Consider the following 15,750-nt stretch of genomic DNA (forward strand, 5'->3'; position numbering starts at 1 on the left):
AAGACTTCACAGAAGAAAATTTAGAGTTAGAGTTTAACAACTATTGAGCATTTTTAAAATTCATTACAAGAGGCAAACTTGTAACTTTTTTTTACTACTTGAAACAGTTCCACCTCAAAGATCACCAGCTTTGAGCTCCGCATTCTGACCCCAATCTTACTTTCTTTTATCTTCCAGTTTCTTCCATTTCCCTAAACCTGTTGTTTGTTTTCATCAGGGACTCCATTCTCTTCCTTCTTTTCTCCCTCCCTCCTTTCCCTTCCTTCTTTCCACAGTTATTTACTGAGTGAGAGCTTATCACGTGCCAGGTACAGCACTTGGAGATTCAAAGATTAATATGACATGCTGATTGTCTTGGAGGAGATCTCTGTCTGGTGTAGGTACGTCCAGGAAGTTTCACATTGTGTGTCCACTCTAAGGGATTGGGACTGGATCCCTGGAGTACCGAACTGAGGAGGGTTATGAGCTAACCTCTAGCTTTGGTAAGCGAGGGTGCCAGGATCCATTAGTGAGGCCTTGGGACAGAATTGTTAGCATGTATGCTGTGCCCTTGCCAACCCCTAATCCAAGAGAGCCAAAGCTTTTTCCAGCTCCATTTTTTCCTTGGTCCAGTCTGACCCTCAAGATGAGAACTTTAAAGACGCTTTAATTATCATTCTAATATACTTCACCACCTTACATTTCTACCAAGTGCCCACCAAGTCATTCCCAAATCGTGGTCACCACTCCCAATTAATTTCTCCCTTTCTCTAGTCTATCAGGTTTTGCTGGAGAAAAACATGAAACCACTCTGATTCAGTTCATTGAAAATTCATGCTACCAAACCCACTTGGTTCTTATTGATGCTCTGTATTCCTTTTTATTAATCTCTTGGAAATTCACTAATGAGTTTCCTACATTAGTTGTTATAACCTTTTTTCATTATTTTTGGAACTCGCTGCAAGATCTTCCCTTCCCCTTGACCTCCAAAGATGATCTTGCCTTTTGCTTTCCTGAGAAGTTCAAGGCCTTCTGTAACCTCCTTCAACTTCCTGTTTCTTTCCTCAATCTTTTCTATTTCCTTCATCCATCATTTCTCTTGCCCTTCTGGCTCAGAGGAAGAGGCATCCCTCTTATTTCTAGATTGAACCAAACCCCTCTCGGAATTTCTCTATAAATTGTACCTTCTTTCCCTTTGAAACCCTAAACTCCTTTGTCACAGGTTCTTTAGTTTTGAGAAGTAATAAAGTACAGAGATTACTATAACAAACACTGGTGTTTCCAATACCCAGAAATGACCACTGTTAATACTATGATACCTTGGCTTATCTTTTTTCTAATACGAAAGAGAAGTTATGGCTAAAGTTGAAGTTCCCTTTGATCTGCACCCTCAGTGCTATCACCTTCTTTCCCTTCCCAGAAGCAACCCTATTGTGATTTCTGCATGTGTTCACTAAGGCCGTAGAAGAGTAGGTTTACATATGTGTACACAAGAGTAATATGTAGGATAGTTAAATGGATAACTTAAGAATTTCCACATTCCATATTTCATAGGATATGTTTTCCCTCCACATGACATTTCTACCTTCTGTCTGTGCTGGTAGAGAGTTGTAAACTCCCTGAGTGCAGGGTCTTTGTCCTGCTCATTGCTGAATCCCCAGAACCTAAACAACATTTGGCATATAGTGGGCACTCAATATACATTTCTTCAGTGAATTAATATAGCTCATTTTTAACTGCTACGTAGTCATCAACTGTATGAGTATTCCACATATCACATTTTATTTAATCACTCCCCTACTGCCTGACAATTTAGGTTGCTTCTAATTTCCATCTTCTTTTGTTTTTGTTTTTTTTTGAGGAAGATTAGCCCTGAGCTAACATCTGCTGCCAATCCTCTTTTCACTGAGGAAGACTGGCCCTGAGCTAACATCCGTGCCCATCTTCCTCTACTTTATATGTGGGACGCCTACCACAGCATGGCTTGTCAAGCAGCGCCATGTCTGTACCGGGGATCCGAACCGGCGAACCCTGGGCCCCTAAAGCAGAACGTGTGCACTTAACCGCTGCGCCACCAGGCCAGCCCCTAATTTCCCTCTTCTTAATAGAAACGATGTTTCAGGGCATCCTGTACAAGTCTCCTTGTGCCTGGGTGTCAGGGTTTATCAAACTGTGTACTTATCATGTGGATGTACATATTAAACTTCAATAAAAAGTTTAAAATGGTCTATTAAAAATCAGAAACAGAAAACTTTAAGAAAAATACTAGCAGAATATTGGGAACAACCCACATATTTATCAATAGGTACTTAAACAGCTACTTAATTTCTCTCTTCTTTTTTTACTCTCCTCTGTTTTCCTGTCTAGAGAGAGAGATGAATATGTGGGTTCTTCCCCATATTCTGCTATTATAAACAATGCTGCAACCAGTCACCTTAAATATATGTGAATTCGGTAGGCAGGCATATTTTTAGGATACATTTCCAAAATTGAGATCACTGGGTCAAAGGGTAAATGAGTTTGTAATTTCACCGGGTTTGCCAAATTCCCTCCATAAAGGTTGCACCATTTTGAATTTCTACCAGCCATTTATGAGAGTACCTCTCACCTCATGGTCTATAAAACAAAAATATCTAATAGGTTTTAAAGTTTTCTGTTTTTGATTTTTAATGCACCATTTTCAACTTTTTGTTGAGGTTTATATACATATCCACATAAGTATATTATGGAGAATGATCTGCTTTATTCAAAGTCTACTGATTTAAAAGTTAATCTCATCTAAAAATCCCTTCACAGCAACATCTAGACCAAATATCTGGGTACCACGGCCTAGGCAAGTTGACACATAAAATTAACCGTCACACTCGGTGATACACCTTTTAAGCCTCTTTTAATCTATAGATTTCCCCAGGCATACGCCTCTCTCTCATTTCCTTTTGTAATTAATTTTTGAAGAAGCTAGGTTCTTTGAATTGTTTTTTATTGATTGCATCCCCATGGTGTAGTTTAACTTGTTTCCATCTTTGACTGTTTTTCTATAAATTAATAGTTGCATCTAAAGGCTTGATCAGATTTAGGTTTGAAATTTTTGACTAGGCTGCTTCATAAGTGGATATTTGTTTTTCATCAGGAGGCACATAATGTCTGGTTGTCCCTCTCTCTGATGTTACCAATCATTAATGCTCAGCGCCTAGATCCATGAATTCACTAGGGATTGCAAAATGGCCATATTCAATTCTATTGTTCCTTCTTTGTTTATTAGCTGGAATACTTCCAAAACAGAAATTCTCTTCATATACTATTTGGTTAACCAGTAGTATAACACATATAGGAAAGGCAGAACAAGTATTTATTTCTTCTTTATTCACCAGTTTTCAAATAATGAATTTGGTTGACCGGCATCTTCTAATAGTAACCAATTAGTTTGTTTCAGTACCATTATGAATTCATGAATTTGAACACATTCGATGGACTTCAAACCATATCCTTATCAATGCTCAAATTATTCCATCCTTGGCGAGAAGGAACGTCTTTGAGCTGGCTTCTGGCTTTTTCTGACATGCCCTTAATAATCTTTGATATTTTCTTTGGTATCTGGTAGGATGACAAGATATTCCAGGCTAATCTTGTACATTTTCTGCCTCAGATTTAAAACCAGCCATTTTCCTATGAAATTCTCCTTAAGGGAAAGGAGAATTTCAAGTCTACTATCTAAACACTAAGGATACGTATTATTATCATAAGGCTGTTCTAATCCTTTTCAGTGGATAGAGTCAGGATTTTTTTTTAAAGATAAGATATCCCGTGAGTTCATACTGATATTTCTAATTCAAATTCAGAACTATGTTTTGTTATTTAAACTCTTCTATCTTATATCTCCTTTTTCTCTCACTAAGAATTCATATTCTCAAGGACACCACAGATGATAGAATTAGGTTATCAAAACTTTTCCCATTTTCTTTATTTTATATTACACAGAGTAATAGTACCAAAGCTGCTGCTCATAATATGAGTATTGTAGAGAGTTCAAAATTCTTTTTTGCTATTCTTTTTGTCTTACTAAAACCTAGATATGCATTTAAATTCATTTATTTTGTTACTTTTTATTTTTAAAAGTTGCCTTTAAGTTAAAATTTTATGTATTTATTGCATGTTTTGTATTGTATATTATTGTATGTTATCTATTGTATGTTTCCCAAGATATAGCTACAAAACAAGGTATTAAAAGAAGATTACTTATTATTTTCTTTTACCTCCATCCTTTTCCTTCTCTCCGCTAGTAGATAACCATTTAAATAATTTTGTGGTTTATCCTTCCATTGTTTGCTTTATTACTATATTCAGATTATACACACACACACCCTTTCTTTGAGAAATACAAGCATACTATGAATTCTCCACTTAGAGAACATATGTATTTATATTTAGTTATAAATATGTAACTTTCTCCACCCGGCTTAAAAAGAAAACGTAATATGTCCTGGAGATCAATCCACGGGAGCGGACCTTTATAACGATATTCCTCACTCCTTTCCATAGTACTTCATTAGATGGATGTACCAAAGTTTATTGATGGAGAATAATGCTTTTTATATCATTATATTTGTGAGTCATGTGACTGATACCTTTTGAAAGATTTTCTCACTAAAAAATTTATTTGTCTTTCATAATTCTCTTTCACTTTCTCTGCCGGGGCTACAGATTTACTGTGTATTCTATAAATTGAAACATTTTTTTCTTTTACTGTTTATATCTCTTCCATAGTTTTTATTTCATCTCTTCATACTGTGTGACCTGGCCGCGCTTTCTCCTCGGGGATATCCAGTTAGGTCCCTGAGTCACCGCGAGAGGCCTCGTGCCGCCTTCCTTGTTGAGCAAGCACACTGTGGCTGCCTCCGCCCATGCAACCAGGTCGTAAAGGGAGCTTCCACGTCCTCTGCTGTGTTAGCCTTTCTTTCTCATCACTTTCCTATACGTTGAAAGTATTTTTGGAAGTTTATTTTAAAAGTCTTTATAATTTTTAAAAATCAGATTTAAAAAATTATCACAGGTGGTTTATTTTTTTCACTGGACTTTTGGCAGTTTCTTCCCCACTAGGAAGAACCTGATCAAGAAAAGCCCAAATTGTGGCTGGCCCCGTGGCATAGTGCTTAAGTTCAGCATGCTCTGATTCGGGGGCGGGATCGTGGGTTCAGATCCCCGCCGTGGACATACACCACTTGTCAGTCATGCTATGGTGGCGACCCACATATAAAGAGGAGGAAGATTGGCACAGATGTTAGCTTGGGGCTAATCTTCCTCAGAAGAAAAAAGAAAAAAAGAAAAGCCCACAATTATTTCTCTATATTTTCAGTAGACAGTTGGCCTTGATCCTCTGAAAATGCATCTGGTCATAAAATTCAAGTTTTTTTAATGTAATGAGTCAGTGGGTACATAGATTGACTCTAATATCCTGGTTATGAGGACAAACATATGCTATTCATCATAATGACAATCTCTGGGAAGTAAAGCCCTTGCCGAGATTTTTGACCCCAATAGGATATTAGTGACATCTCTGAAGAAGTTACAAAAAAACCTTGTGAATCTGTTCCATTGAACTTTAAATAGCAACTTTAGCTCAGGTGTAGTCCAAGGGCTTTAGGCTAGAACAGCATTGTCCAGTAAGGTAGCTGTAAGCTACATGTGGCTGTTGAAATTTAACTTTAACAGAACATAAAAAAATAAAATATTTAGATCCATGGTCAAGCTAATCAAATTTCAAGTACTCAGTAGTCTATGTGACATGTGACTAGTGGCTACTATATTGGCAAGCACATATTATAGAACATTTCCATCACTGCAGAAAACGCTATTGGATAGCAGTGATCTAGAAAGCCACAAATAGCTGTGAAATAGGCACCGCAACTCCTTGACTATCATGGTGTTGCTGATGAACCTTGATGATGATGATGATGAGTTAAATAATTAAAAAGGCTCATTAGCATTTATTTATTTATTTTCAAATATTTTATTGTGGTCGTAATGGTTTATAAGATTGTATGATTTCAGGTGTACATTATTATCTATCAGTTTCTGTATAGACTGCATTGTGCTCACCACCACTAGTCTTAATTTTTATCTACTGCCATATATATGCGCCCCTTTACCAGTTTTGTCCACCCCCCAACCCACTTCTCCTCTGGTAATCACTAATCTGTTCTCTTTAACCATGTGTTTGTTTATCTTTCACATATGAGTGAAATCATGTGGTGTTTGTCTTTCTCCATCTGGCTTATTGCGCTTAACATCATACCCTCAAGGTCCATCCATGTTGTTGAGAATGGGACGATTTTGTCTTTTTAATGGCTGGGTAGTATTCCATTGTATATATATACCCTGTCTTCTTTATCCATTCATCAATTCATGGGAACTTGGGTTGCTTCCATGTCTTGGCTATTGTGAATAATGCTGCAATGAACATAGTGGGTGTAAATCTCTTTGAACTGTTGATTTCAAGTTCTTTGGGTAAATCCTCAGTAGTGGGATAACTGGATTATATTCTATTTCTATTTTTAATTTTTTGAGAAATTTCCGTACTGTTTTCCATAGTGGCTGCATCAGTTTGAATTCCCACAAGCAGTGTATGAGGGTTCCCTTTTCTCTACAACATTTGTTATTTTTTGTCTTGGTGATTATAGTCATTCTAACAGGTGTAAGGTGATATCTGATTGTAGTTTATATGTTTGTCAATTTTGCTTATCTTCTCAAGAACCAGCTTTTAGTTTCATTAATCACTTCTACTGTTTTTTTGTCTCTATTTCATTTATTTCTGCTCTAATTTTTATTATTTCCCTCCTTCTGCTGACTTTGAGCTTCATTTATTCTTCTTTTTCTAATTCTGTTAGAATTGCGCTTCTTGCAATTGAAATGGGATTCCAAATTGCTGGACAGGATCAGGAGGTGTCTGTGGCCAGGGTGAGGCAACTAGCCTTATACTATATGTGGTCCCATGTCTAGGACTTTATTAGTCCCCTAAAGGTACCCCTCGATAGTTAAAAAAGGCACCATGTCACTTCAAATCTATCCCAAAGAAGAAAATATCAACAAGGATGAGGAAGAGGCACAAGTTTTACGTAAACTTAACTAATGACTAGATCAAAGGTTTTGAGTCCTAGCTGCACATTAGAATCATCTAAAGAGCTTTTGAAAAATAATCTCCAGACCAATTAAATCAGAATCTCTAGGTATAAGTCCAAGCATCAGTATTTTCTAAAAGAGATCCCCCAGATGATTTTAGTGTGCAGTTAGGATTGAGAGTAACTTTACCTGATGGTGTATGAGGTGTCTTCCAACTCTCAGAATCTCTGATAGAGGCCCTCAGGAGCAAACTCCTTCAACCTCTGGTCTCTTACCCACAGATGTGTCTTCAAGGGCAACCATCTCCCTTTTTCTGAAGATGAGGTATCATTTTCCTTACAAAGCTGAGGCTTCCACCCACACTTGTGTCCTGCTTCCTGGAGGATTAAGTTCTGTCAGTTACCTCTTTTCCTATATCTTCATCCTCTCTCCTTTCTAGCAGTTCCTTCTTTCAGCAAATAAATGTATTCAAACTATTTTCATCTTAAGACACACACGCACACACCCCCAAACCAAATCAAACCAAAATAAAAAGACCCTTTCATGATGTTGTACAACCATCACTACTATCTGGTTTCAGAACTTTCTCATCACCACAGAGGGAAACCCCATACCCATTAAGTAGTCACTTCCCAGTCCTCATTCTCCAATAGCTCCTGGCAACCACTAATCTTTAGGGAATTTTCTCTTCTGCTTATTGCCGATAATACAATATATGACCTTTTGTGACTGCCTTCTTTCACTTAGCGAAATGTTTTCAAAGCCCATCATGTTGTAGCATATATAAATACTTCATCCTTTTTATAGCTGTATAATATTCCATTGTATGACTATACCACATTTTGTTCATCCATTCATCTGTTGATGGGCATTTGAGTTGTTTCTGCCTTTTGGCTACTGTTGAATAGAGCTGCTATGAACATTCATGCATAAGTTCTTGTTTGAGCACCTGTTTTCAATTCTTTGGGGTATATTTCTAGGAGCGGAATTACTGAGTCATGTGTTAATACTATATTTAACTTATTGAGGAACTGCCAAATGTTTTTCACAGTAGCTGCACCATTTTATATGCCCACCAGTCATATATAAAGGCTCCAATTTCTGCACATCATTGCCAACACTTGTTATTTTCTATTTTTTTGTTTTGTTTCAAATATGGCCATTCTAGTGGGTGCAAAATGGTATCTTATTGCATGTTTGATTTGTATCTCTCTAACGTCCAATGATGTCAAGCATCTTTTCATGTATTTATCAGCCACTTATATGTCTTTTTTTTTGGGAAATATATATTCAAGTCATTTGCCCATTTTTTAATTGGGTTGTTTGTCTTTTTGTTGCTGAGTTTCTCATGCTTTTTAAAATCTTTTTATGTAATATTTTTCATGTGACAAAAGAAATACGTGCTTACTGAGAATGTGAAACAATGCAAGGATGTAAATAAAATATTTGTCTTTTCTGGTTTTCCATGACAACGCTCTCTCTTGGTTTTCTTCCTAATTCATTGAGCAAATTTCTTTGGGCTTCTTTGTACAGTCGTTCCTCTTCCTGACTTTTAACTGGCAGAGCGCTCCAAGTTTCCATCCTCGGTCTTCTCCTCTTCTACTGTGAACACTTCCTCTGGCTGTCAACATTCCTCTTTCTGCAAACATTCACATTCATAGCTTCAATGTTATCTCTAGTTCAGACTGCTTTTTGAGTGTAGAAAGGAGATTCTAGCCAACCAGACTTCACCATTCAGATATCTTAAAAGGACATCAAGCTGCAAATGGCCCCAAATTACTACCTACCTCCAGACACTTGCTGCTTCTACCATGTTTTTTTATTATAATGAGTGGCACCCACATCTATCATCTCCATGGCCCAAGCAAAAATCCTGACAGTCATTTAAGAATTTTCTCTTTCCCTTCTACTCACATCTAATCAATCAGTAGCTACTGTTGATTCTGTTTCCTAAATATATCGTTTATCTTTCTCCTCTTTTCCAGCCTCAGTCCTCTGTTATTCATATCTCTGGTATCACTTGCCTGCACTATCACAGCACTTGGTGACTGTCCTTTCTGCCTCTAGGTGTGTCCCCTCCCAATTTATTCTGTACACTTTCTAAATAAAAAGCTGATAATGTTCCTTGAAATTCTTCAATTAATCTCTATGGTCTATGGAATAAAATTGACATTCTTAAGACATTCTTTAGCATGGCATAAAATGAATTTTGTGATTTGTCCACAGATTCCTGATCACACCTCATCCTCTATGCTACCCTCAAATTTTATGTTCCAGCAATAATAAACTACTTGTGTTTTCTTAAGCAGGCCAAATTGCGTCATACCTCCATGTCTTGGCACGTGATATTCTCTCTGCCTGGAACAGCTACCCTCTTCACATCTTTTCGTTCTTACTCGTTCCTCAGGTTCCATCTCAAAAGCTACCTCCTCTGTGAAGTCTTCCAGACTCCATTACAGAACCTTAATTCCCTTTTTGTATTCCCATTGTGCACTGCACATGCCTATGGTAGAGAGATTACCTTACCATAATTTAATTATTTAAGTAAATATCTATTTCCTCACGAGACTGAGATCCTGGAGAACAGGAACTCTGCAGGCGCAATGCCAGAAATACAGCATGTTATGAACCAAGCAGGCACTCAATACAGGTTTGCTGAATGTTGACTGAGCTCCGTTAATATAAATGTCTGTAAACGACGATGGATGTGCAAAATCACAAAAACCTTAACGGAAATTAAATGATGGTTATACACAAATCCTTCACCCCTGGAAAATAATGTATTTGTCTGTCATCATGAGAGTAACCCTTAAAACTAGCTATAAAAGCAACGTAAAGCTTCATTAGTCTTCCACCTTTTATAAGCAAGCTCTAGGTTTTAAATTACTTCTTCAGGGACAGAATTTTTTTACTTTACCTTTAGCAATTATACCTCTATTTAGAAAATGTTGGTCAAAACTTTCATGCTATATATTTTGCTTTCATATTAGTCTTCTCAGAGCTATCCCCTAAACAAGGGTATTTTGTGACTACAAGTAGCTATTTTAAAACTGTAAATCAAAACTTTTTTATGGTATCAGGTTCCCTAAAGAAACACGCAATGAATTTCCCTTATTTATTGAGGACTATATTTGGCTTAGGCTGATCCCAAAGCATAAGGCTTTAATTTTATAAGCAAGAGTTACTACATTTTACTTGACTTTAATGTCGCTGTCCCCTGTTTGTGAGCTGTTCTTCTTGATAATGCTAATGGTTAATGGATAAACATATTTAGAAAAGAGATTTCATGCTACTCGGAGGAATGTCAGAGTTGAAAAATCAGCCAGAAGTAAAGACAATAATACCCCAAGCCTAAAATTCTGGTCATTCTGTCACACTGTTAGTCCTGTGCTTGCGGGTCCTTCAAGATTCTGAAATGGGGGTGGGAAAACTAAGCTGCCTTCTTAGCTCTCAAGGGTGGTGGGAGGATTAGGAGCTAAGAGTTGGACTGTAGAGCTCACCAGCAAACAGATTGGAATTTCTCTCCTTTAAAGGCTCATGCAGAGCATTTTGGTGAAACTACCGCATTTCTCACCAGATGGCTGAGACTTTGTCCTCCGATGCAGTTTGGAGGCCACAGAAAAGTGGGAGTGGCTCTCCCCAAGACAGCCCTAAATCGTTGCCACCAGTTCCACAGTTGTTTCCATGACATTGTGAAGAAAAAAAGAGCTGTTTTTCTCCTATTAAATTAATCCATCTCTTAGGACCCATTTGGAGAGAGAGGAAGAGTGAAAATACAACAGAAAAGAGAGAGAAAAATGAGAAGACAGAGAGTAAATAGAATTCCAGCGAGGGAAGGAAGGATGAAAAGGGATAGAGGAAGAGGAAATGGAGAGAAAGAACAGAGAAAGAAAGAAGGAAAAGAGTGTGTGTGCGTGCGTGTGTGTATTGTGAGAGAGAGAGAGCTAGAGCAAAAGAGAGGGAAAGACAGACAGACTTGGGTAGGGGTTGGGAGAGGCAGAGAAAGAGGAAAAGAGAGAAAAGATAATAGGCGGTATCCCGTGGATCCTCCAGCTGCTTTCACTTGATCAAAATAAGTGGAGACGAGTGAAAGTCTTCCCTCTAAAGTTCTCTCAAGTTATTTTTCCTTGAAAAGGAAGTAAAATGTCAACATTACTACTAGGAAATTTAATAATATAAGACAGAGTATATATGGTTACTTGGCCTTCACTTATCCATAATGACTTCAAAAATTTTGAATAGGAATAATTTTTTTTAAGTGCTAACTATATCAGACCGTAATATAGTGCTGACTATATCGGACTTCCCCCTGAGCAGAACAAATACAAAAGCAAAACTCATTTTGTTTCCAGAGAGTGATGCCACTTTCAGAAGAGAGAGAAAAAGTCCACGCCTTTTGCTTTTCCTCATACTGATATGAATGAGTGGTCCCATCCTCCTGTGTAGGCAAGTTTCATAGGCCAAGACTGACCAAGACCTTCCAAAGTCAACATTTGTTAGATGCCTTGCCAGCATCCGTTTGCCCTTCCCTCTTCCCGGTAGTCTCCAGTTTCCTTTTGGGATTCATGTGACTTTGTGGAAACCGATCTACTGCCTTGCAGTCCGGGTAGACTAGGCCAAGCCAATTCCATCCTCTTGACTGCAGCAATCGAAGTAGGAGTTGGCGTGTGAACTGAGCAGACCACGCAGTGATTATAGGGGGGTTTCTGCAAATGCTGGAACAAAGTTGCTTTCTCTGACACAAACAAGAAAGCATATGGCCCCAGAAGCTGTGAGCAGCCGTCTTGGGACTAGGAATGGAGCCAGCCTTAGGATGAAGCTGACACGGAGAGATGGAAAGAGCCCAGGTCTTTTGGGTATCCTTGAGGCATTGGATCAAGTCTCATCTAAAGCATCCCAGTCTCTGGATTTTACAGTTACGTGAGCTGATAAATATTCTTTACTGGATATTTACTTTCAACCTGGGTGTAACGTAAACATTTTTCTTTCAGTAAAGGGATTATGCTGTCCGAAAGAACCATTAGAATACTTTCTGTTTTAAGTAATGATGACTATTCTTTTTGACAAGATCATGGGACAAGCCCCAGCAAAATTTTCTATTGGGAAGGTACTTTCAAATACTGCAGAAAACAGAATGTCTTCAGATGTTGGTCAAGGGATCTCAGTCCAAGATTCTTCCAAGAATATCCCTCTTGCCATAGGATGTTAAAGCTTTTTTCATGATAAAAATTCTGGCTATTGTAACTTGCCTCTGACTTATTCATCATCTCTAATGTGTGAAAGAAATCGAAGTATAAAAATTCAGTAACTAAAGAAACAGCCTAACGTGAAGATTAGAGAGAGTTGTTTGAACTAGAGTAAATTTTTCGTATTCGGAAGTCAAAGAAGAGAGTACAACTTATTTCTATTCTGAAAATATTCCTGGAGTCTTTAGTTTGTGCCAGGAACTCTGCTAGATCCTACAGGTTCACCAGAGGCAGGTAAGACATAGACCTTACTTTCAAGAAATTTATAATCCAGATGGCAAGGATTAGACAAGGGCTTAAATTAGACTTGTAAGAATAGCTAATAATAGCTGTCAATATTAGCTTTTCTTACGAGTAAAAATAAACAAGTAAAAGATCAAAACAAATATTATAAAAGTGTAACATGGTACAGGGTTTGAATGAAGGCGAAAGATCGTGTAAGTGGGAGAGAATGGGGAGGGCAAGGACAGGTTCCAAAGACCTCTTACCGTTAGTGCTGGATCATGAGGGATAGCCGCTGCTGGGAATCCCTGCCCTGTGTTGCTCTTTCTCACGACACTGTCCTTTCCTTCCTTAGCAGTTGCTCACAATCAGTACTTCTATATTTGCCGGCATGTTTATTTATTTAGTGGTCTACCTCACCAGGCTGTAGATTTCATGAGGTGGGCCACTCTGACTTGTTCCCTGTTGTATTCCCAGCACAAAGCCCAGTGCCTGGTATGTAGTATGCACTCCACAAAAATCTGTTGAATGAATAAATGAATGATTAGGTGATTCATAAATAGCAATAGATGCCATTACTGAATGCCTATTAGGTAACACATACTGTGGTAGTAAGCGTGTAGATGATCAAATTTAATACATTCAAAAATACCAGGTAAATTTTATTATATCAGCTTTATAGAAGAATGGAGGACTAGAAAAGATCAGTAATTTGCCCAATGTCATACAACAAGTACCTGGCTAAAGCCATACCCACGTAGGTCTAACTCCAACGTCCGTGCTGTGAATCACTGCATAATAGTGCCTCCCATTTATTGAGTGTGTACTATGTGCCAGTCATTTGGAACACTTGACCTCACTTCATTTTCTCACTTACTTCTAGCAACAACTCTATGAGTTAGATGTTATTAGCCTCATTTAATAGATGAGAAAACAGATTCCGAGATGTTTATTCATTCACTCAACACATATTTATTTTCTGTCTAGCAATTGCCAGGCACTGTGCTCCTCCTGGAGATAAAATGGTGAGACAAGTAGACATCATCCCTGCCCATGTGTAGATCATGGTCCAGTGGGGGAGGCAGGTTGTGATCAGATGTGCAACGACAAGCTAAGTGAGAAGTGCTATGAGGGGAAGTCCGAGGTGTCACATGCAGACCCCACAGCTTCCAGTCAGGTCCATTTGACGCCAAAGCCCTTGCTTTTTTCTGTAACTCTTTTTGTGTTTTAATAACATGGTGGCTAAGACTTGCACAGGCAGAGAAGAAAGACAGGCATGGCCCCCAAAGTGCAACTCTTCAGTATGACCAGAGAAGGTAGGGAGACCTGTGTGCGGAAGGTAAGGTGGGTGTCGGAGGCTGGAAAACCGTGGGGTGTCGAATGTCTGGGGAGGGATTGTCCTTAATTCAGAAGACGACCAGGAGCCATCTGAAAGCTTTTGAATGATTCTCAGTCAAGAGCGTATCTTAGGGAAGACTAAGTAAAAAGTAGAAGCTGCTACTTCCAGAGAGTGAGAGAGACTTATTGACTAGTTCAATGTGGCACATACAGTATGTAAGTTTGAAATTATTTTATGTCTATTTTTAGTTAGTGTATTGGTTAGGCTGTAGGTTTAGCTGAAAACACGCAGCTTTAAAGAAAATAGAAGCTTATAGCTCTCTCACATAGAAGTTGGGATGGCCACTCTGTTCCAGGAAGCTGATAAGGGCTCCTTTTATTTTGATTTGAGAGAAAAGTTGCCTTTTACGGACAACCAGGAGGTCGCACGCATCGCTTCCCCAGCCTCAACTAGGCCAGCAGTCACTAGGAGACTTGTACACGTCATCTGTGTTTTTTAGGCTGTGCGTGTGCCCAAGGGCAAAAGTCCACGGCGATGGAAGAAGGGGGCGTGCCTCTTAGGGGGTGGCTGACAGCCTCTGCCACACTCAGTGTGCTTCTCTTCTGAGAATGCGCAATTTTGGTGACCCATTTAATCCTATTAGAAAAAAATCTGAGTTTTAAAATAATGTTGATAGTTGTTTCTAAATTGTTTTTCACACACTATAGAAAGCTAAACAAAATTTGACAGCTTTTAACTCTATTAATAACCACAAAAGCAAAATCTAGTCTAATCCCGTAAACTATCTAGAAAAACTAGATTTTAAAATAAATTTTCTGAAAAATGATAAACCAAGTTGTCCATAATACATTTTCATGTCCCTTACACTGCAAAAGTTACCAGTTGACATTCTGATATTAATTTTGATATTAGTATTTTATATTAATGTTGTATGTATTTTCACTTTTCCCTTAATTTCCTATTACAAATGACAAGCCGTTCTCAAGTAGAAGATTTATAATTGTTTTTACCAAACTTAAAGAACCAGCAATCAAAAGAAAATGCCTCTAACTGTGTCTGGGGTGTTCCTGTCTTGGCAGGTTGTACAATGCAAGTTGTTTGTGCCGTGAATAGACAGGACACCGATGGGAGGAGGCAGACTGGACCGCTACACGTCCTATTCATAGTGGGCCGTGCCATATAGTGCCCACTTCCTAGATTAAGGCACACTTGCTATCTTGGGCAGCCCTTAATTTTATTACATTTTTCTGTACCTATTTATTTGATAGCTCATTAAATGCCTCTGAGCCGAGAAAAATGTTTCCTTTAAGAAGGTTAAACAAAGAGTTTATTGACATAAGTGAATTGGTTGAAGAAAACATTATTAAATAAAAGACACTTATTTAAACACCAAATTAATCATTTAAAAGCAATTAGAGGTCATATCTCGTTCTAACTAAATAATGTTAACCGGTAATGAGATGTCCATTTTAGACATAAGCACGCTCTCAGGTTCGGGCTGCAGGCTGAAATGTGCCTTAGTTTTCTAAGTTTATTCAGAGTCATAATTACATTAATGTTTTAAATTTCAGTATGTGAAACTATATCCTATCCATACTGTGACGTAATTTTTCGTCATATGATTTAAAAAAAAAATTAAAGCTTCTCTTTCATCCCAGCAGAAGAGCAGACTTGTGAAGACTCCTGCAGTGGAAACGGATTCACCTCTGGCTCCGGCTCCAGTTACTGAACTTCTCGCACAGACTGGTGCACCAGTGCCCTTGGCATTGCCTTTGTTGATCTGGCTGGGCCACAGGTAACTTTCCAATGTTTTAGCTGGGGCCGTATACAAGGACCAAACCCGCACCT

At 38.3% G+C, this 15,750-nt stretch overlaps 1 long non-coding RNA gene across 11 annotated transcripts in view; it reads left to right on the forward strand.

The window, feature by feature from the left end:
* Nucleotides 1–15,750, forward strand: part of LOC139045691 (uncharacterized) — a 222,856-nt gene that overhangs the window by 98,050 nt on the left and 109,056 nt on the right. For 10 of the 11 annotated variants that reach the window (XR_011504607.1, XR_011504600.1, XR_011504599.1 and 7 more), the window contains one exon: nucleotides 11,448–15,697. This is a non-coding gene — a long non-coding RNA (uncharacterized lncRNA). The remainder of the gene's footprint in view (nucleotides 1–11,447; nucleotides 15,698–15,750) is intronic. The other variant, XR_011504609.1, reaches the window with a different exon arrangement.

The sequence above is a fragment of the Equus asinus genome, chromosome 7 (genome assembly GCF_041296235.1).
Source record: "Equus asinus isolate D_3611 breed Donkey chromosome 7, EquAss-T2T_v2, whole genome shotgun sequence".
Taxonomy (NCBI): Eukaryota; Metazoa; Chordata; class Mammalia; order Perissodactyla; family Equidae; genus Equus; species Equus asinus.